Source organism: Canis lupus, chromosome 7 (genome assembly GCF_003254725.2).
Source record: "Canis lupus dingo isolate Sandy chromosome 7, ASM325472v2, whole genome shotgun sequence".
NCBI lineage: Eukaryota > Metazoa > Chordata > Mammalia > Carnivora > Canidae > Canis > Canis lupus.
Genome location: NC_064249.1, coordinates 94,316 through 117,171, shown reverse-complemented (window position 1 = coordinate 117,171; position 22,856 = coordinate 94,316). Strand labels below are relative to the sequence as shown.

General features: G+C 59.0%; 1 protein-coding gene across 2 annotated transcripts in view; it reads left to right on the top strand.

Moving 5' to 3' along the window:
- Positions 1–22,856, top strand: part of ADORA1 (adenosine A1 receptor) — a 28,154-nt gene that overhangs the window by 1,605 nt on the left and 3,693 nt on the right. The window lies entirely within an intron of this gene.

Here is a 22,856-nt window from a genome sequence, read left to right as displayed (position 1 = left end):
GGGTGAAGAGTGCTGCGGGGACGGGGTGGGGGTGGAGGTGGAGGAGGGGCCTCGCTGCCACCATTAGTCGCAGGCGGCTGGGGCGGAGGAAGCTGGTCTCAGCCCATTAGAGCGGGCTGGGCCTCCAAGCCTGTCCATTAGAACCAAGTGTTGCCACGTTAGGAAACTCCCGCAGGTCTGCAGAGGTAGGAGGGCCGCTCCAGAAATTGTGTGGCTCAGCGGGTGCCAAGGTGAGCCAGAGGCCTGGTCCTAAGTGACAGAGGTTGCGGGCCTCAGAATGTGCTCCACTCGCCCCATGGGGACGGGCGGGGGCTGTGCGGGCAGGAACCGCAGGCTCCACCTCCCCCGGGGCAGCTGTGGCTGCTCCTGGCTCCAGCCTCCAGGAGCTGGGGTCTTGAGGAGCTTTCCTCTCTTCTCCTTCTCTTCCTCCTTCTTCTCCTTTTAATATTATTATCTCTATTTTTTTTTTAAGATTTTGTTTATTTGAGAGAGAGAGAGCACGAGTGGGCGAGGGGCAGAGCGAGAAGCGAACCCCCGCTGAGCAGGGAGCCGATGCCGGGCTCCACCCCAGGCCCCCAGGATCATGACCTGGGCCGAAAGCAGACGCTTAACTGACTGAGGCACCAGGCGCCCCGACCAGCTGCCTTCTGCGGGCCGGGGCAGGCGAATGCATAGAGTCCAGGCCTGGGTTCGAATCCTAACTGTGAAGTCCTAGCTGTGTGACCTTGGGAAAGTCACTTCTTCATCTTGTGAACCTTCAATTTCCTCATCTATAAAAGGGAAAATTAATAATAGGACCTTCCTCCTCAAATGAATGGAGAAATACAATGAACTCCTATATAGAAAACCCTTAGGGCTACAAAATGCACGTAGTATCACCTGCAGGCCGTACGTGGTATGTTTGTGTCCGTAGCTTTATCAGCAGTATTACCGTATGGCTCAAAGTGGGTCTGAATGAGCAAGCCCTGGCACCCCACCCAGTGCACGCTCGTGCTCTCACACACCCACACACATGCCGCCCCCCCCCCCCCCCCCCCCCCCCCCCCCGCCCCACGAACACACGCTGCATCCCCAGGGAGGTTTCAAAATACTGTCGGGTTATATTTATACATGTTTTTCCTTCCCTGGTGGATTGTCAGCGTGTTCAAGGCAGTGACCCAGGCAGCGACTGCACGCGGCCCCTTTCTGCCAAGTCTCTCCAGAATGCCTAGCTCAGTGTCTGGCACACGGCGGATAGTCAGTAAACGTCCATTGTGTTGGATGCGTCTGCAGAGCTCACAGGGTTGAGCCTCCGGCAGGCCTTCCGGGTGTCTGACCTCTAACCTTCTTGCTGGGAACTAGACCTCCTCTGCATTCTCCTTCAGGGATCTGACCACAGCTGCCCCAGCAGCTCGCACGATTCCTTGGGAGCCGCACCCCAGCAGCACCTGGGGGTGTCCTGCCCCGTGGAGAAGTCTTCTCCGCAGTAGAAATGGGGCTGGGGCCTGTCTCCAAAGCCAGGGTCCTGGAGGCTGGTCTGCCGTGATGGCCACTCCGGGCCCTGGCCCGTCTCTGCCACGTCCCCTTGCAGGGGGAGCCGCAGCCCTGGTCAGCGAGCTGCTGGGTCTGGGGGAGTATCTCTCAGCCGAGGTCCCCCTGCCCTTGGCTTACTGCCCTGACAGGCCAACCGGATGCAGATGCGCTGCACTCAGGGAGGGGGTGAGGCATGTGTGGGGCAGCAGGGTGACAGGAGCGGGCTCGGGCCCCTCACTAAGCAAAGCATGCAGTGCTCAGTCCACCACAAATCGTATTTCATTCCATTTGGCAGAAAGCCAAGAGAGAAAAATGGTTCACATCACATAGTATGATCCAGTTACAAGAAAGAGAAAGAAAAAAAGACAGAAAGAACTCAAATTGTTGATTCATCCATAACCTGTGGCCATTTCCATGTGTTTTGCATCTTATTTGCATCGCGCCGCAGGCCTGGTAATCCATACCCTGTTCCCCTGAGCTCTTACTTCTAGGGAATCTCCTAGAGTCTCCGTTCACCCACCACCCCGCACCCTGAGTTCCCGGGTGGCTCCAGGGGGCTGGTTATGGGGCAAGGTGCCAGCAGGGGGTCCCTGGCCAAAGCCCTCTCTGCGGGAGGGGAAGCCGAGCAAGGGCTCTCTGCGGCCGGGGAGGTTGGGGTGCTGTGACGGGGTGGTGGGCATCTGGGAGCCAGAAACCTCGAGTTGGGGCCTTGCTCCGTTACTACCTAGCTGTGCATCCTTGGCAAAACTGGGCACCTTCTCTGAGCTCCACCCCCACTTCACCAGTTAGATGAAGGGACTCGAGCTGAGGCCCCGAGCTTCCCTTCGGCTCTAACACTGTGGTTCTTCGCATCGTGGCTCCTGCTGACGTGGTGTTGAGACCCTGGGAAGGTTGTGCTGGGGTGTGTTTTCTAGCTCCTAGTCATTCTGAGCTTGGCATGATGCTACATGCTTTTTTGGTTTTTGGTTTTCGTTGTTTTACGTGCTTCAATGCATTTACTGTTCCTCACCTCTCACTAGTGGACGGTTTTGCTAGACCCATTCCGTGGACACTTGTGTAGGTAAGCTGAAGTCTGGGGGCCAGGGAGGTTCAGTGATTTGCCCAGACAAACATCGTGTCAGGAGCAGAGAGAGGCCTTGGATCCAGGCCTAACAGATGTCTTGCACCAGGGAGCCCATATGTGTTGGAATCTGCCCCCAAGAAGCTGTGGGATTTATGGAGGAGTTTCCTCAAGGCTGTCAGTGGGGTGACTTTTCTCCTCTGATCTTTGCCAATGGCTTTGGTATTTTGCTCGCTGCGCCGGGCGCCTCCCTCTTAGACCCACTCACCTTCGCGCCAGTGGGCAGGGGAGCGCCTGGCAGCCCTGCCTCTGTGCTCAGCTGGACGCCTGCCCAGCGGGGCTTCGGACTGGAGCACAGCGGGGAGTGTCGGAGGCCAGCATGCTGGGCCAGGGGACAAACCTGGTAGATGAGGACGTGCTTGCTGTTGGAAGTCAGATGAGCTCTTCCCACCCTGGTGAGCCGGGATCCTTTTTGATTACCCGAGTGTCTCCTGGGCTTGTACCCCAGCAGTTGACCAGGTGACCGGCTGTGGCCTCCGGGGCCCCAGAACCTTGTCCTCTGTGATGCCATCTGCTCTCAGGGGTGGTCGTCTGTCTGCAGCTCCCCTAGGGGTGGGTGAGTCACAGGCCCAGAGCAGCTGCGGGGAGAGGAGCCCTGAAGCTTGACTTCCTCACTCTTGCAGAGGGGGAAACCGGGGCCCAGGGCTCGGCTACGAGCTCTTCCCTCTGCCCAATCCTGACTCTCGCCCGCAACCTCTGATGTAAAAGGCTTGGGCGCGAGGAGCCCTGGGCCTTCGGGTCCTCGGGGAGCAGCACAGAGTGTGCAGCGAGCCAGGTAAGTCAGCAGACCAGCTGCGGCCTCAAGGCAGACAGTGAAGACACGTCACTTTGAGATGAAAAGGGAAATGTCTTTGACTTGGGGCTAGCCTCCAGGTGGCTTATGCTCGGAGCCGCTGAGGGAGGGGGCCTAGATTCTAGCCCAGAGAAACCTGGATGCGTTTCAAGGGTGAAAGAAAGCTCCCTGCCGGCCTCCAGGAGGCTGTGTCGTCTTCAGGAGCAAGCCGCCCAGGTGCCCGGGTGCAAGCTCTGGAGAAACCCCACCGAGGCTCATGGGCCCGAAGCCTGGAGGCCGTGCCCCGGCAGGTGGTATTTATTTCTGAGCGTGGAAGCAATCGGTGCTCGTGGTGAAAATGTTGAGAAACACAGGGAAGAATAAAGACGATAAAGTCCCCAGTAAATCTCCCGCCTACAGATGACTGGTGTTCACATTCTGGTGTTCCAGAGACTTTTCCCACGTGTGTCTCTATATATATCCGTATCTCTAAATATACAGAGACATCAATATGATTTTTACGTGGCGGAGAGCAAGTGTGGCTTTATAGCCCACTTTATTTACTTACCGTATCATAAGTATTTCCCTATGTCAATAAGGATGATTTTGTAAGAATTTTATGAGGGTAAAATGTTGGATTGCCTTTTTGTTCATTTCTGGGTCTGAGCTAAAACAGCCTCTGGCCCGGGAGGACTCCTCTGACCCCCTCCCCCTGGACCAGGCTAACCTCTGTTAGGTACTCAGGTGGCATCTACTTCTTCGCAACCCCTCATGGTGCCACTGTTTTTCTGAGCTTTGCTAAACATGATCAGGGGCAGGAACATCCGTGTACGTACCCACGTATCCCCTGTGCCTGGCACCGAGTAGGCCTGCTGGAAACATTTCTTGAATAAATGAATTTCATGTTTCACGTATTCATTCTTATATTTTCGGCTGTTTGGATTGTTACCAATTTGGTATGATTACGATGAACACGACAGTGATACGCACAATTCACGTTGTTTGTGGGGTCGGGGCCCGGCCTGGACCCCTGGGTGCGTGTCCTGGTATACAGCACAGCTTCCGCCCGTCAGGATTTTTAAATGAGGTTAAATATTTCCCGTCTCTCTCTACTCCAGCTCTGCCCACTCCTCCTGCCCAGCTTGATGACACTGCAGGTCCCCGGAGGCGCGCCTGGTACTCCTCTGCCCCTTTGCCCTTCGGGGCCAGGCAGGGCAGGACTGCCTGCCTGAGACTCCCCCTCATGGCCTAGTCTCTATTTCCGGAGGCCTGGAAGTTCTGTTTCTTTGCCTCTTGGTGAGGAGAGCAGTCCCGGGGTGGGGGGTGGGAGGAGGCTTGGAGTGCAGCACTTTCTAGTTGGCCCCACTTGGCAGGACAAGCACATGGTTCCATGGGCCACGTGAATTGCCTCTTGAGCCTCAGCCTCCCAAACTCAAGCCCAGAGGAGGCTGCCAGCTGCTGTAGAACAAAGAAAAGGCTGGTGGGTCATGGTGGGATGGGAGAGGAGGAGGAGGCAGGTGGGTGGTGCAAGTTGGCACCCACATCCCCTTGGAAATGCTGGCTTGGGGGCAGGCAAGGAGGTGGAGGCAGCTGGCAAAGGCCTTCCCTGCCCCAAAAGAAGAGATGAGACACCTTCCCCTGCATAGCTCCTTGCCCTGGGAGTTTTATCCCTGGCGGGGGTAGAGGCATAATAAGGTCAGGGACATGGGGGCTTCCGTAGATGTATTTCATAAACTGACTTCTGCACCTGCCACTTCGCAGGCACTTTGCACGGCTTACACCTGCAGATACAAAGGTGAGCAGGCTGCTCTGCTCTCTCCCTTAGCACCTGTTGAGATGGTGGATTCCTACAGACCCAGGTGGCCAAGCACAAACTCCCAACCTGCCTGGGGTGGGAGCGGGGGTGTCAGGAGACTGGCCCCTGACACCTTGCAGTGCTTGGGGGGAAGCTGGACCCTATTCCACACCCGCTCCTTGCTGCCCAGCTCACGTGGGAGAGGTCCTTCGGGACACTCTTCCGGCCAGAACTTCTGTCCTTCCAGAGAGCACAACTGTTACCCTTTCTCATTCTCACCCAGGGCCCTGATATGGATAGATCTATACTGCGGAATGCTTCCTACCGCCAGGCATTGTTATCTGTTATCATACCTGGGGTACGCTCGTTAACAGAACAAAGACCCCCCGGAGTCTGCATGCTGACCGGTTTGGAGGACAGATGCTAAATAATAAATTAGCACAATACCTAGGATGCGGAGTGCTAGGAGGTAGCACGTGCCCTCGGGAGAAGGTAAGGAGCAGGCTCAGCGGAACTGAGGTGCCCGGTGGGGGCAGAGGGCTGCAGCTGTAAATGGGGTATCGCTGAGGCCCCCTGGGGAGGTGCCATTTGAGCAAAACCTTAGAGGAGAGGGACTACGCCGGGCAGATATTACAACTTTCACACAGAGGAAATAGGGAGAGTAAAGGTCCGGAGGAAGGAGTGTACCTTAAAGGGTTGGGGTCTGTGCCGCGGGGGTGGAGTGATCAAGCTGGAGACTGGTCGGAGACCCGGAGAGACCTGGAGCGGAAACACAGTGACCTGCTGGCTTGGAGGCTGCTGCAAGGACAGCTTTACCCTGAGGTAAATGGGGAGCCCTTGCAGGGTTTACAGCACAGAAGCTGCATGATTTGGCTTAGACTTTATTTATTTATTTATTTATTTATTTATTTATTTATTTATTAATAAATTTATTTTTTATTGGTGTTCAATATGGCTTAGACTTTAAAGGCTCACTCCGCTGCTGTATTGAGAGGGCACTGAGGGGCAGGCAGGGACAGTTCGCTACTGCGGCCACCACATGAGGGAGGGAAGAGGGCGGTGGCCAGAGTCAGAATGGCACAGAGCTGGTGGGGAGAAGTGGCTAATTCTGGGCGTGTATTTTCAAATTTTACTTTTTATTGAGGTAAAATGCTTATATAGTGAAATGCATGAATTTAAGCATATTGCTCCATAAATTCTTACATGCAACCATCTCCCAGATCAGTATTTGGAACTTGTTCAGCTCTCTCGAAGGTTCCCTTGTGTCCCTCCCTTGCCCTCTGAAAGGTCACCATTACTCTCTGACCTTCATCCGCATAGACTGATTTTTGCCTGTTCTTGAACTTTTGTAAAGGGAATCAAGTGTAAGTTTTTTTTTTGTATCTGTCTTTTGAAGCTTAAAGTTATGTCTGAGACTCATCCCTCTTATTGAGGGAAACGGTAGGATTTTTTTGTTTGTTGGTTGGCTTGTGGTTTTTTTTCCCTCATTGCTAGAATTCCATCGCATGAATGTACGATGATTTGTTAAAATTCCGGGTGAATTTTGAAGAAAGAGCCAAGGAATTTGCTTATGGATTGGATGTGGGATGTGAGAGAAAGAAGAGTCAAGCGTGACCAGAATTTCAGTCCGAAGCAACTGGCGGGGTGGAGCTGGCATTATCCGAGGTGGGAAAGACTGCGGGTGGTACAGGTTTTGTGAGCAATGGAGTTCAGATTTAGACACGTTGAGTTTGGGGTATCTGTCCAATACCTCTGTGATGTTGAGCGGGCGGTTGGATGGATACGCAGGGATGGATTTCAGGAGACATGTGGACTGGGAATAGGGTTAGGGAGAGCCATTGTGTGCTGATCAGGTCTAAATCACTGAGGAGCCTTGATGAGGTCTCCAAGAGCAAAAAATACAGCTAAAGAGGACACAGAGCACTGAAAGGTCAGAGGGGAAGAGACAGCGTGGATGTAGGAGGAACACCTGGAGCCCCAAGTAAGTGTGGCTCCAGGCAGCAGAGCTTTGCAAGGTGTGGAGGGGAAGGAGGGGTGGAGCGAGGCGGGGGAGGGCTGAGAACTGAGAAAGACCAGGATTTAGCAGGAACAGTGCCAGTGGGGTGGAGCAGGGAGCCTGACTGAGAAAGCTCTGGAGAAGAGAGGAAGGACTTGACGCCAGTGGGCATGGGCTACTCTTTGAAGAATTTTGTTATGAAGGGGACAGAGCGATGGGGCAGAAGCTGTCAGAAGCGGGAACAAGAGATTTTGTTTTGCGTTGTGGAGGGATGTTAGCATGTTTGTGTGCCCACAGCTAATGGTCCCAGAGTGAGTGCCAGACCTGCGCTGGAGCCCCAGGGCCCGCCGGGTCGGCCACACTCAGAGGGCCTGGCCTGGCGCGCGGCTTTCAGGCAGGAGGGGTGAGTGCGTGGGTGCGGGCAGGTGGAATTGTCCTCCGGCAGGTGGAATTGTCCTCCGAGTGTCTCAGCTTTCTCAGGGAGGTGGGGAGCGAGGTCACCCCCGGGGAGGGAGGATGGCGAGGGTGGCGAGGGTGGCGAGGGTGCAGTCATGCTCGGGAGGTCCAGCGTCTCTGGGGGCAGCGCTACCGGCTCGCCTGGGGTTCATGGTGATGAGCTCCAAGCAGCCGTGCTCAGCTGCGCCCGTGCAGGCGTGCCGACCGTGGAGGGGTCATTCTGGATTCATCCACAAGTTCCGGATTCCGTGCCTGTCACTCGGTGTCTCTCGTCACGGCCACGGCCAAAGGGGGGGCCCGTTCCCGGAGCTCAGGGACAGGTGGAGGGAGAGAGCCGGCACACAGGTAAGCGAGCAGGTAGCCACGGTCACCTGGAGGAGAATTCAAGGGGGGAAGCCGCCCCGCTCTTCTCCACACCCTGAGTCAGTGTCCATGCAGACCTGAAGGCACCTGAAGACTTAGGTGGGGCCTTGTAGGCCTTGTGGTCCACGGTCAAGAGTTTGGATTGTATTCCAAGTGTGCTTTGAGGCCTCTGAGCGCTTTAAGCAGGGGGTGACATCATCTAAATCACATTTTTCAAAGGTCAGAATTTGTCAATGAAATATTAGCAAATCAAACCCGGTGGTAGATAAAAAAATTAATACACCACCACCAAATAGGGTCACTGCACGTGTGCAAGGGTGGTTTGTCGGAAGAACTCCACGTACTCGGCAACATTGATGTACAAGGTCGCCCTGCCTGGGGGGCGCAGGAGACTGTAGGAGGTCACGGCTGTCCGCGGGGCTGGGGGCGGCCGGGGGCTTGGGAGGCGGTGGAGATGGAGAGACCTGGAGGGAGTTAGGGTTAGACCCCCAGTAGAGGCTGGGGGTGCAGAGTAGGGGAAGGGGTCAGGTTGGTTGGCGCCACTGGGTAGCTGGTGGTGGGGAAGGGAGAAAGTGGAGCAAGGCTCAGAGGCCCGAGTGGGGCTGGTGCGACAGCGAGCCCTCCGGGTTTCTGTCTCTTGCTGGCTCCCCTCCTCCGTGCCTTCATGAGGTCGGCAGGTGGGCCCCTTCCCGCCCCCCGTAGCCCAGGATGGGGCCGCTCAAATGTCCAGCGAGCCTCCCGGTGCCTCTGGCTCCACCGCCGACTGTCTTCTCGCCTCACTCCTTGGGAGGCCCTTGTTGGGTCTCTTGGGCTGGAAGCACAGCAGGAAGGACAGGCGGCTTGGGCCTCCTAAAGCTTCCAGAAGGAGCAGCAGAGGGGTTCTTCCTTCCTGCCAGGCTCCATCCAGAACGAGACACAGTGGCTTCTGGGACAGCTGGGCCCCCGCATCTGTGCATCCTCAGGGTCCCTCGGGCGGCTCTGCCCCGGGACTCTCCGTGGGCCTCCGGAGCCGCCTGGATCCCATCACCCCTCCAGAGCGGCTGTCCCCCCAACAACAGCCTCCCCACCTCCCCTCCCCCGAGCCACTGTGGGGCACTGAGCCGCGCAGGTTCAGCCGAGGCAGCAGAGAGGATGGCCGGGCATGAGGTTAGCAGGTGCCAGCTGTGGCCCCGCCCTGATGGGCAGGGCAGGCAGCATGGGGAGCCCCACCTGGGCCTCCGGCGCCTGGGCCCAGAAGCCCTGTCTGTCCTTCCACAAAGAGGCCGGCTCCTTTAGCCTCGTGCGGCAGAGAACGCTCCGCAGGGCAGTTTGCAGGCTCGGCACAGACGCCAGTGGCCAGGCCTCACGGCGGTCACCGTGCAGCCTGACCTCGGAGGTCACTGGTTTCCGATCCTCCCGTCTCCACCGCGGGGGCGGCCCTGACCACAGCATGGTGAGCGCTGCTTCGGGCCCTCCTTTTCCTGTCCCAGCAGAACCAGGAGCTTTGATGCACACCCGCCGGCTGGAGTGGGAACTCACCGGGCAATGGTTCTCTCGGGGGCACGAGGGGTAAGATCTGTCTGCAAAAAAAGCTCCTCTACCTCAGACTTTTTTTTTTTTTTAAGATTTTTTTATTTATTCATGAGAGACACAGAGAGAGAAAGAGAGGCAGAGACACAGGCAGAGGGAGAAGCAGGCTCCACGCAGGGAGCCCGACGTGGGACTCGATCCCAGGACTCTGGGGTCACACCCTGGGCTGAAGGCAGCGCTAAACTGCTGAGCCCAGTCAGGAGTCCGTGGGATCTGTCGCACTCACCCCATAGGGATGGCAGGCACTGAAGCGTGAGGGTTATTTCGTGAAAACATTCCCGGGAGGTCAGCGGCGGGGGAGATTCCGGTGTCTGGACCCTGGCCTGGCTCCCTCCGAGCTGCACACTCCTGTTCCGGTGGCGGGGGGCTGGCATCCGAGAGAGCTGAGCCCCTCCACCCTGGGGCCGCAGCTCCGCACCCGCTCTCGGGGGACCCTGCTGCGCCGGCAGAGGAGCCAGCTGCCTTCGGGGCTGACAGTCAGGGAGGAAGCCACTTGGCTCCGGGGCGTGTTGCGGTGCCACCACCTGCCAGCACCGTCAGGGCCGTGGGGAAGGAACCGGCAGCCACCTGTGGGTAGGTGGGCAGGGGGAGCGGGGGGGCCCGGGGCCTCCAGGCCCTGCCGGGGTCACTCAGCGAGGTGGGGCCTCCCCGGGCTTCACTATGCCTGTGAGGTCGTGGCCCGGCCTGAGCTCCGCAGGCCACACCTGAAGGACAAACAGTTCAGGCGAAGCTCCTGTGAGGATGAAGGAGGCAGGGGCCTCCTCCCTCCGGGGAGGCTGCGGAGCCGGGATGTCCCCACTGGCCAGTGCCGACGGGGCGAGGGTGCCGGGCACCGGGAGGGACCCCTCAGGGCCCAGCCACCTGCCTCGCCCGCGGGACCGCGTCCTCCTTGCTGGGGAGCACTCCTGTCCCCTACCCGCCCTGAGGGGTGCACGTGGGTCTGGGGGCGTAGAGCCCCGAGCGCATCGGCAGCTGGGCTGGCACGCTGGTGCCCCTGGTCCGATCTCCATCGAGTATGTCCATCGTCGTACTGAGGATGAGCGGGTAAGCACACCAGCTCCCTGCTTGGTCACGGGCTCGTCTGGCCCCTTTCCTGCCCGCTGCTGGGAGGGAGGAAGGCAGGTGGATAACGGGGTGTGGGGTGTGCGTGTGTCTTTGTCTCTGCTGTGGTCGAGGACAAGTCGTCCTCCCCAGGAGGCCTCAGAGCCGGGCCTGGGGAAGCGGCCGAGGCAGGCTGGGAGGGCGCAGCCCCAGGTGAGCAGTGTTCTGTTCTGGCACCAGTGCCTGCCCCCCCCCACCTGCTCAGGCTCCCTGGGGGCCCCAGTAGGCCGTGGGCCTGTGTGGGGGGCGGAGGACGCGGCGCCTGCACGCTGGTGCCTCCCTCAGCAGCTTATGTGGTTTTCCGTGAGGCTGAGCTCAGTGTCATTTCACACATAGGACAACAGGGTACCAGGGGATAAGTCACCGGGAAACTGTCACCCGGCTCAAGTAGCCACACTCGGACTGGAGCGAGGTGCCTGCCAGGTAGCAAAGCAGATGCCACTGGGGAAACCCCCTCCCCTGCGCCGCGTCCCTGGGCTTCCAGGCTGCGCACACAGAGCCCGTCCTCAGGGAGCTTCTAGGCCCAGAGGGACACAGAGCAAGATCCTGCAGACTGTGAGATACATCCATGTAGGCAGAGCTAGGACGGCTGGGATTCCTGGGGCAGCGGCTGCAGGGGGGCCGGGGCCTGGCCTGCCGCCTGGTTTCCTCGGGGCCTTGCCTACTTCCTCTCAGGACCCAGGTTGTGCTCATTTGCTCAGCTGCTCCACGCACAAGCCCAGGGAAGCTAAATCCGGAGGTGTTGGCAGCGTTACGGTAGCAGAAATGATCCCACGAGGTCCACGGAGGTGAGAGTGGCGGAGATGGGCTAGAGAGGCCCCCCCAGGAGGCCTGGGCTGGATCCTGGGCTGGGCACCGAGGGGCTCAAAGGACCTTCTCTGCCAACCCGCAGGAGTGCATCCTACAAACTCCTCTGGCCGGAGTCAGAGGAGCCTGTTCAGTGCCGGCTCTGACGCTCACCAGCCAGGCTGTGGTTTAGGGCACTCGCTGAGCCTTCCTGGGCCTCAGTTTTCCAGTCTGCAAAATGGCAACACTCTGCCCTTTGTTTGCCTGGCGAGCGGATGTTTGCAGCAAGTGGGCCGCTGGCCAGAGAGCTTTGTGCCTGTGCTGGGCTGTGTCGTTACCCTGTTGCCCAGATGCAGAGCCTCTCCCCCCTCCTTCTCCAGGGCTGGCTCCTGGCCTTTTCTCTCTCTGCGTGGCGGACCTAGCCGTCCATTAAGAGAAACATGTCCTGCAAGTGGATTTGCCATGGATGGACTGGCGGGGACTCGTGTTCCTGTTTCCTGTAGGATCCGAGACAATGCCTCCTTGCCTTTTTCTGGGCTCCTCCGTCAGCCTCCTTCCCAAACAAGGGCGAAGAGGGCGACCTTTGTGCCAGATGTTGTGCCGAGTGCCGCTGGCCCCAGCTCACACGCACTCTCTAGTCTGAGCAGCTCCGACACTACAGGACACGAGGACTGGAAGCCCGTGGTCCTGTGCTCAGGCGTCCTGGGAACATCAGTGTGGGAGACACGCAACACGGCCCTCGGAGGCCGCCAGCCCGCGTTGCCAGTCAAGTTCCGGCCAGCAGCTCTGTGACCTTGGGCAAATCACTCTTCTCCTGGGATGACTGAGGAGAGAGGGAACCAGAGGGTGTGCCAAACTCTGTGCCAGGTGGTGTCAAGGGACACCCTGGGGCCTGGGCTGCGCAGACCTCAGCTCCATTTTACAGACGCGGAAATCCAGACGCTGCAGGGCCGTGCAGGTTGCTGACACAGCACGTCAGAGTCCGTTGGAAGCCAGGCCCCCTACGGCCCCACATGCCTGTCAAGGGCCTGTTCGTGCTGTGCTGCCCGAGCTTCTGGCCCATGGTGCGACCCGTCCGAGGTGTGAGGAGTGGCGTGGGGGCCAGAGGAGGGACAGGTGTGGGTGCTTGGGCCTCTGCAAGGCTCAGATGTGAAGGCGGCCTTCTGAATGGCCCAGATGGTTGGCGTGGGTGTCAGGGAACCGCCTCCCTCACGCCCCGGGCTGCAGGGGCTGCAGTGCGTGTTCTGCCGGCTTCTTGCCTGGCTGCGTCCCCAAGGCCCATTACCGCCAGCTCCCTGCATTTTCATTTTCCAGCTCTGAGCTCGGCACTTTGAAGTTTTCGTGAATGGTAGATGGAGAAAAAAACAGGCTTTGATTTAATAAGCTTCCTCCTCCCCCACACGCATCATAATGTGCGGTTCCCCTCCAGGGTCGCGGCAGACGTGAGTGATTTACAGGGCTTTGCACAAGTGGGATGACTGAAAATGAGCGGATCGATCAGCCCTCAGAAGCTGCCTCGCCCGCCTGGCACTGGGGCGCTGCCAGCGGCTCAGGGGCCTTGGCCTCCTGGTGCACACGATGGTGCCGGCCAGCTCCCAGCAGAAGAGAGAACAGGCTGTTCAGTCCTCCACCGGGGCAGGGAGGAGGGGGAGGAAGGAGGGGAGGGGGAGGAAGAGGGGGAGGGGGCACCGGTCTCGCAGCAGGAGGAAGTGTGGCTGGACTCTTGCTAGAACTACCTCATTAAGTGGCTTAGGTGCAGCCGTGCAGGGATGCAGGCGCGGGGAGGGGGGGGGGAGACGAGGGCGCGGGGACTAAGTGGACCTGCGGTCCCGTGGATGCTGTCCTGCTGTCTGAGGCACCTGGTCTACGTGTGCCCGTCAGGAGGGAGGGTGCGGAGAGGTTGCGGGGAGGGTGGGGAGCTCAGGCTGGCCCCTGACCTGCCCCGACTTTATCCACATTTAAAGTGATTATTGATGTCATCCGCTTGCTGTCTACAGTGCTTGCGACGGCTCTCTGTTCCCTGGATTATTCCTTATTCCCTCCTCCTGCCCCTCTTTTTCTGCCTTCTCTGGTTTTCTTTTTTAATATTTTATTTATGACAGAGGGAGAGAGAACGCGCGTGTAAGTGGGGGGAGTGGGAGCGGCTCAGTCCTCGCCCAGCGGCGTCCGGGCGTCCCGTGTGGGGCTCTCCCCAGGGCCCCTGAGATCATGCCCTGAGCTGAAGGCAGACGCCTCACCCTGGTTCTAACTGAGCATTTCACATGCATCCATTTTCCTTCCCCGAATATTACTGGGTGCCGGCTGTGCGCCAGGTGCTGTGGCAGCTGCTGGGGGCACAGCTGGTTCCTGTTCTCGGGGTTCCATGGTCCAGAGCAAAACGACGAGTTCCACTTAGTGTCCTGCATGGGGCGGAGGAGGGCATCGGCCTCCAGCGGTGACCCCGGAGGTCCATTCTGCCTCCCGCCCCATGAGACAGGAATCTGGGCCCTCCCTGCCTCCCTTCCCTGCCCAGCGAGGCTTCCACCGGGTCAGGCCCTCCCCCTGCCCCCCAACTCATTCCCAGGCTGTGGCAGAGGGAGGGGGCGACCAGGGCCGATGCCGGGGCCCAGCAGCCGGGGCCCAGCAGCCGCGCTCAGGGATCCGTGTGCTGCCGCCTGGGCTGACCAGGCAGGACTGGGGCCCAGCCTGGGACTCAGCCGCGTGTGGCTGGGTGAATGTGTGGGCGCAGTGACACACACCAGCAGCAGAGGGGACATGGGGAGCAGCCCCGGGGGCGCTGCAGTCCTTGCTGTGGGTCCCTGTGGACAGAGGCCAGGGCCGGGCAGCATGTAGCCCCTTCCAGGTCCCGAGAGCAGCACCACCTTGGGTGTAAGGCAGCCTGGGGGACCCAGGCAGCCTCAGACAGCAAAGCAGGAGCAGCCAGAGAGGAGGCCTGAGGGCAGGGTGGGGAGAGATTTCCATGGTGGGCGACCCTCCGTGTCCTGTCTGTCCTCCATATCCTGCCATCTGTCACATCTTCTAGGGAGAGGGTGTAACTTTAGGAAGCCCCAAAGGCCCAGGCAGCAGAAAAGGGGAAAGAACCCGAGCCCTGTGGGAAGGGCTGCCTCCCCGGGAGAGCAGGGAGAGCATCCCGTCCTCCCCATCCTCCTCGCCAGGGGAGCGCTGGAAGGGGCACCGCCTCCTGGGGCTCCCAGGCTGCTCCCCACTGGCGTGGGCTCTCCCCACGGGAAACACATCCGACAAGAAAGCTTGTCGGAAACAGGCTTTCTTTCGGGCATGAGGGCAGGGGAAGGGGCTTGGCTCAGCGTCCCCTGCCTCCAGCCCCCACACCGGCCACTTGCCCCAGGCGAGGCCCTGGACCCAGCCGGGAGGCGCCTTCCCGGGGGCCCCCGTATGGGCTGAGCTCGCTCCCACGCCCCTTGGCCGGGGAACACGTGCTAGTTGGCACCCAGGTCGAGGTAGGTGGGAGAGCTGGCTGCAAAATAGAAACTAGAGCCGTGTGACGGGTCTTCCAAAGTCAGACAAGTAACTGTTTTATCCGCGGGCCTGCAGCCTGTTCCGTTCCCCTTTGGGAGCCACCCCGCTCTCCGTCGAGGCGGGAAGGCCGGGAAGGCCGCGCGGGTGCGGTCGGTGCCGCCGAGCACCAGCTCCAGGGCCAGGGGAGCCTGCCGGGCGCGCCTCCAGCCGCTGTGCTGCGTGAGGACGGAGCCGGGCCCCGGGGGTCGTGTCTCGCTCAGGGCCACCAGCTCTTAACTGTAGAGCCCGGCTGGAGCTCCGGTGACCCCATGGCATGCCTCTGCTCCTCGACACCCTGGTCTTCCCTAGAGAGTGAACCCTTAGGGGAGGGACTCCTTCGGGGGAACTGTGGGCGCTTCACAGCCACAGCCCCTGGGCCCCTCCCCCACAAACTGGTCCTCGGGGGTGCTGCCTCCTTCCCATTAGCGCCAGGCTCAGTTCTCCCTATGGAATGGCCAGATACATTCCAGAAGAGGGGAACGCGACCCGCAGGGCTGGGGAGTCGTCCGGTGTAGCCCCACATCACCTCCATGAGAACACGACGCCCCCAAGGGGAAGGGCCTCACCCAGACCAGCTCACTCCCAGCGGAGCCCAGACGGGAACCCGGGTCTCCCGACCCACGCCGCTTTGGAGGCCGTACTCCGAGGGACGGCCCTCCGTCTCTGGGGTCCTGATGTTGCTGCCATGCAGGCAGGCACCCTTCGACGGGCAGCATGGGCCTCTCTGTGCTCTTGGGCCTAGGGAGGCGCAGATGTTCCCAGGACCCTCCCGCCCTGGCCCTGCCGATGTGCCAGCGAGACCGCAGGCTCCTTGGCCGCCTCTTGTACGTGTACGTGGCCACTGTCTGCAGAGGCCACAGGGGCCTGTGGGAACAACCCGATCAGCTCCCTTCCCCAGAGGCAGCTCTTTCCACTTCAGTGGAAAAGGAATTTGGCCCCTTTACGACCATGGTCATCATGGTGAGGCCTCGCTGCGCCAGCCACTCACAGGTCATTAAATCCCTACGCAGACAGGATGGGTTTTTCCGTCCCACCCACTGGATGAGTCAGGAAGTCGCCCAAGCAGGTGGGGCCCTTTGGCCTCGGAGCTTTTGCTGCCTTGGCCTTACCTGAGAGCAGAAGGGGATCAAGTCTCAGGGCAGGAAGTAGCAGGGACATTGAGGTCTGGGCCCAGTCTCCCCAGTTTAGGGATCCGGCCAGACACCCTCGTCCTCCAGGAACACCTCCTCCCTGGGAGTCGGAGGGTTGCTTCAGATTGAGGGGGAGGGGCTGCATCTCGGAACCACCCAGGGCATCGTTTCAGGGCAGCCCCTGGGTGGCCGTGTGGGGACATGCTGGGGGAAGGATGGGGGACGGTAAGCAGATCGTTGGAAAACGTGCCTCCCCGATGTCTGAGAACCCTGCCCGCTGCAGCCCCTTGTGCGCCCTGAGCAAATCCAGGTCCCTCTTTGTGAGGATAGGACACACCAGAGAGAAGAGAGCTTGGCCGCAAGGCATGCAGGCCCGTGGCAGACTGGCCCTGCCAGGTCCCCCTGCAGCCTGTGCGTCTGGGCTTCGTGCATCTCGTCACGCCCGGTGCTCCCTTGGGGCAAGCGCTGTGCCCACCTGTCGGACAGAAGGTTCCCTTGGGACAGGAGCTCTGCCTTTTTCTGCTCACTGCCGGACGGGGGAGGAGGCTCTGGATGGGCAGCAGGGAGGGGAGGCGAGATTGTGGGACAGTCACAGGCAGGCACTCCCTGGTCTCCCCACCAGGCCGTGGAGTTATTTGTCTCCAGCAAGTGACCAGGAGCAGTTTCCCGGGCCCATTTACACTGATAACCTAATCAGTTTATCGGCTCTTTTCTTTCAAGGAGCTCAGAGCATCTGCGCCTCCTCCCTGCAGCCTTGGGGGACCCCAGTGTCAGGGAGAGTGACCCTGGCCCTGGAGGTGGTGGCTGATGCCACAGGGTCATAGGCGAGATGAGCTAGACGCAAGGCAGGATGATTAGGATGCAGACATCCCGGCCCCTCCCCATGCCCCTGAGCCAGACTCCCCTGGGCAACGTTACTGTTAAATGTTTGGCCCCGGGAGCCCGCCCAGTGCCTCTGATTGTATCTGATTTCCTGTTCTCCTTTGGGAGGAAGAATTTCTCTGCAGGAAGTAGTTTAATAGCCTGAAAGCCTTACTTCCCTGGTCTCCGGATCCAAGTTTCCAGCTGCAAGGGGCCAAGATCCTTGATACAAAGGGAGGCAGGAAGGGGAGACAGAGGGTGGGGAATTCGTCCCCGACTCTGCAAACTGCAGGGCCCGAGACCAGGCCCTGGGGCCAGCGAGGCCTGAGGGCCCGGCCGGTCGCAGTGGTTCACAGGACACCTCATCTCCGTCTCCGACAGCCGCGTTCAGCCTTTTCCACACCACCCACGTGGCCTCTCTCTCCTTCTGGGTCAACACGGGTTTGTTAGGAATCTGGTCGGTTTTCTCAGGCCCCGGCCAGGGGTTCTCTGTGCTCACTGTTCTGCTCCCGGGCCGTTGGGGTCTGACCCGAACTCAGAAATCACTGAGGTGCTTACGGCAGGGGAACTGGTCATGCAGGCGATGAAGGATCTGAGGGGCCGATGTGATAGCGAGGGGTCCGGAGGGTAGCCCTGGGCCTGGGTGATGGGGGGAGGCAGTCCTGGAGCGCGGGGCTGGAGCCCAGGGCCCTGCCGGCTAGAGATGAAGCCAGCAAGGGGATGTGGCCGCTGCCTGAGGCACAGGGAGAGGGCTGGAAGTAGCCTGGCTTTCCTCTCTGTCCTCTGGCCCCACTGACCGGGCCTGCAGGACTCAGCTCGGCTGCTAGGAGCAGGGCGGTGGGCGGTGGGCGGGGGTGGGGGGGTGGAGGCTGAGGAGATCCGGCTTCAGGACCAGCACACTCCAGTCTTGTTCGTGCAGTGATGGAGCGGCTGCCTTCCTCAGCCTGGCAGTGCCCTGTCCACCCAAGAGAGTTCTCTAGGGCCCTATGCCCTCCCCTCCTCTTTCCTCTGTCCAGTGCTTCTGTCCTGCCTGTGTCCCAGGGTCTGTTCATCACCTGCTGACGTGCTGAGCCTTTCCTGCTCGTAGGAAGCTTTCTGTTCATGTTCCCAGAGTCAGCCTAAGTCAGTCCCCCAGGCGTGTCCAGGAAGAGCCCCTCTCCGAGGCCGTGGGCAGGGAGAGGCCACTCTCCACGCACAGCCAGGGCCTCCGACTGGAGGTGATCGTGTCTGTGAAATGGGCCTGCTTATGAGGCGTGGGACCAACAGGGAGCCCACGTGCACTCATGGTTCCCCCCCAAGACTTAACCTGAGATGCAGACACAGCTTCTCTGGGCTGCAGGCCGAAGACTCCAGGGAAGCCAGTTCTGGCCGGGGAGCCTCTGTGGGGTCACAGTGTGCAGGGGCCGCGCCAGGGCCTGTGCTGCTGTGGACATGTTGGGGACAGGCTGGCGACCTGGTGCCACTTGCTCGTACGTCTCGTAAGCGGCCATCGTCAGAGTGGTCTCGTGTCGCAGGACCTAAGCAGGGTGCCAGCAGTTACCCAGGTCAGCAGTGCACTCCCCACAGCTCCCAGCGCGACGGGGAACGATTTCCCGCATTCAGGACACCGTAATTGCTTCCGCCACGGCAGTACCTTTCTCCTCTGACCTCTCTGACTGAGCAGCTACATTTCATCTTTATTTCTGGTTCCCCGAGATGTACTCACATGGTAGGTTCTCAGTCGATCGTAAATCACATTTTTATTTATCTCTGATTCAGTTTTATTTATTGCTGAATAAACTATAAGTGATTGAATAAGTGGGTGTACGGATTCACCTTCCTATTTTTACACGTATGTACTCATGTGCTCAGCAAATAGTGATGGACCACGGCTCCAGGGCCTGGGGCTGCCGTGGTGAACCTGCGAAGTACGGGCCTGTCCTAAATGGACCTTACATTCTGCTGGAGAGAAATAGAAGATAAATGCATATATATATGGAGAGAGAATGAGAGAGACAGGAAGTGAGACGCTCTATCAGGAAAATTAAGCATGGCAAGAGGTCCAGAGCGATAGGGGCTGTTTTCGCGGGGTGGTCGGGGAAGCTTCTCAGAGGAGGTGACATCGGATCTGAGATCTGAGTGAGGGGAGATGAGCAGGAAGTGCAAAGGCCCCCAGGTGGACACAAGTGAGGGTCCAGCATTGTGGTGTGGACCTCACGGGCAAGGGGAGTGGGGTTCAGAGTAAGGGGAGGGGCCCCTGGGTTGGGGAGGGGGACACGGGCTGGGGAGACTCAGGAAATGGCATCTCCTTCTGCGCGGTGGCCCGGATCGAAATCCAAGCATCATCCTGATTCTCTGGGTCACCTGGACAGCCGGAGTCAGCAGCAGGTCCTGTTGGCTTCATCCCCAAACGTGCCTCAAAGCCATCCGCGTCGTCCCACGTGCCCCCACTGCAGTGCCAGCGAGAGCGCGCCCCCTCGGGCCTTGCCTGAGGCTCCTTTGCCTTCCCTGCTGTAACACATTCTCCACAGGGTCATCTGAGTTGGCTTCTAAGAACAAAAATTGGAGACTCTTGCTCCTTTGCTCACAGTGGCTTCCCTGCAGTTAGGATGCGCCCCAGAACCTCGACTGTGGCTCTCCCAGCCCCGGGTGGCTGTCCCTGACGCTGGCTGTGACCGACTGCCCTACCTTGCCGGCCTCACCAGCTTCTCCGTCCTTGCCCTCTGGCCACAGCTCCCTCACTGGCTGTCCCCTCTGCCTGGAAGGCTCTCCCCCTCCCCACACCCGCCAGCCCCATCTTGGCCTGAGTGGCTCTTGGTGATCATTTAGGGCCCAGCTCAGCGTGTCCTCCCTGGGGAGGCCCCCCTGCCCACCAGCTACTCACTCTCTCGGGGTGTCCCATTGATCCCACTCTCTGAAATGATCTGTTTATTTGTTCATACATCTATTTCCTGTTCCCCTGCCTCTAGAAAGTTCCTTTCATGAGAGCCTGCCCTCTTCATATTTCTGAGCCTGACCTTTACCACTTGGTACCCGGCACCTAAAGGTGTTCGGTGAATATCTGCTTAATGAATCAAAGGGAAGTACCTTGTTTGCTAAGTTGCCCCAACACCCACCACTAATCAGCTAGGCAGCTCAGGAACAGACCGGTCTGGGGCACGAAGAGGTCAGACTGGGGGGTGGATGGAGGCTCCCAGGCTGGTCTAGTGGCGTCCTCAGAACTGCTGGATCCAGGAGCTTGCCTGGAGCTCACCATGGCTCCCTTCCAGCCTGAGGCTCCACCCTCCAAACCCCCTACACCCATCCTACAGCAGGGCCAGAGCTAGGTCCAGCTTGGGCTTTGGACTTGGAAAGATCTGAAGCTTAGAAATTCTTTCTCTGCCTGTTTCTGGCGAAGGGACTGGGGAGGTCTCATAATCTGAGTCTCAGTTACTGTAATTAGAAAATGAAAATAATGATCATAATAATACCCAACCCATGGGGCTCTCTATAGTCAGTGCTGGGCCCGGGGAAAGTATTAATAAATGTTAGCTCTTATTAGCATTGTTGTTATCATGATTAGTGATCAATTAGCTTTTATTTTTCTTTTTTGTTTGAAGATTTATTTATTTATATGAGAGAAAGAGAGAGCACATGAATAAGGGGAGGGGACGCAGGGAGAGAATCCCAAGCAGACTTCCTGCTGAGTGCAGAGCCTGATGCAGGGATTGATCTCACGACCCTGAGATCATGACCTGAGCTAAAACCAAGAGTCAGGCACTCAACCGACTGAGCCTCCCAGATGCCCCTGTTAGCTGTTTTTTTTTCAATGTCCCCTCTACCTTTGCCTTCAGAACCTCCCTCTTCTGTGTGGCAGCCCTGCCAGGGTGCAAGGGTGTGGCAACGGTGTCCTCTGCCTGTTGGGTGTCCTGTTGGGTGTGGGATTTGTAGACCTCCCAACCCCACCGTATCCACCTCTGAACCACTCTTACTCTGGCAGCATCTGTGATGGGAGATACCTTCCCACTCAGCCAGGCCAGTGCTCAGTGACCCGAACGCCCTTCCACTCCTTTCTCCAAGCTCTCGCTGTCGCCCCCACTGCTCCAGGGACAGTCTTCATGTTGTCACCATCATCAGCGTGGTGCTGGCTAATAAACTAACTCATACTCTGGAGTTAGTACTGTCTTGGCTTTTAAAAATAACACAGAGGGACGCCCAGTGTCTCCGCAGTGGAGCATCTGCCTCTGGCTCAGGGCGTGACCCCGGGGTCCCAGGATCGAGTCCCACATCAGGCTCCCCGCAGGGAGCCTGCTTCTCCCTCTGCCTGTGTCTCTGCCTCTCTGTGTGTCTCATGAATAAATAAATAAAATATTTTAAAATGCACACACACACAGAGGGGCCAATTCTTAACCCAAAGGAGCGTCTCACCAGTGGTGGGATTGTAAGCACTGTGAGGAAGATATGGGAGGTGATGGGGCTGGTTCCTTCGATGACATCCTTAAGGCCCTGCCCGCCCTGCTTGCCTGAGGACAAGGCCCCATTGGGGCTTCAGTGTCTCCGTTCTTTTGCTCGCCTGCCTTTGTCTCCCTGAGACTGCACGCTCCCGGGCACAGCCATCTCTAGTTCCCAACACAGTCCCGGGGTGGTGAGGCCCCAGACCCCAAGTCGGGAGGGGCAGCCCAAGCACTGGAGATGCGTTCAACATGCTCTCCCCTGTGTGCACCCAGGACCTGCAGCCTCTGCCTCGCTTTCCCACGTGTGGGGAGAGGTGAGCTTCTCCTCGGCCCTGGGCCCTCTCCACTGCCCTTCCTGTGGGAGCCTGCCCCACCTCAGCCAAGGTCCTGAGTCCAGCCCTTTCCCACCATGGAGAAAATAGCAAGAAAAACAGATGAGAACTGATACCCTCAGCTGCAGGTCTGCTGGGACCTGGCCCTGGAGGAGCCCCAGGAAAGCTTTAACCCTGGGGCTCCAAGGCCATCAGGAAGGGGGAGGGGGAGGGGAGGGGGCGCCTCTCTAATGAGAAGCTGCCTCTCCCCTCTCTCGCACCTGGGTCACCGTTGGGACCCACTTCTCTCAGTGGGTCATCACTGCTTCCCCCACCCCCAGGCCTCAGGCTGGCGGCAGCGCGAGGTCCCCTTGTCCACCCCCCTATCTCTGGGCGTACCCTCTGTGAACAGGGTCCAGATGTTCCCATTTTAAAGCTCTTAGGAAAGGGACGTTCCCAATCTGCCCATCATCCCATATCTAAGTGACCTCAGTGAGCCTGATGCCTGGGAGGAGAGCTGTCCGTGGAGTCAGGAGACCCGGGTAAGTTATTGGCCATTTCTGGGCCTGGGGTTCCTAATCTGTGAAACGGTAATCCCGTTGTATGCTGTGTCACAGGGTGGTTCCAGCAATGACCTGAGGCACGAGTACAAAGGGCTGTGTCAATGGCAAACGTGATACAAATCAAACGTGCAATGAGCCATGATGGGGGTGCAGGCAGGTGCCTGGCCTGCCATGGGGGGTGCAGGTAGGTGCCCGGCCTGCAATGGGGGGGTGCGGGCAGGTGCCTGGCTTGCATCCTTCCTCCTGCAGCTGCAGCCCTATTAGGTGCTGCTGAGGCTCACCCGGGAAGCCCACCTCCCGACCGCAGCCTCCTGACGGCGTCCCTCAGCCTTCTCTCTCCGCAGAATCATCTCTGCTCCTTTGCTCTTGCTCCATAGATGCGCCTAGAGCATCTTTCACCACAGAATGTGTGGGGAGCACTTTGAGATCAGTAACAAGTCCCGAGCCAGATATTTGCAGAGACGTTACCGTGTTTGCTGAGCATCTAGAGATACCGCAGGTGTTCCAAGTGTGAGTGTTACTAGGGGCTTGGAGGGGAGGAGCTCAGGCACAAGCACATGGGTGGGGTGTTTACAGACTCTTTCACTTAGGTT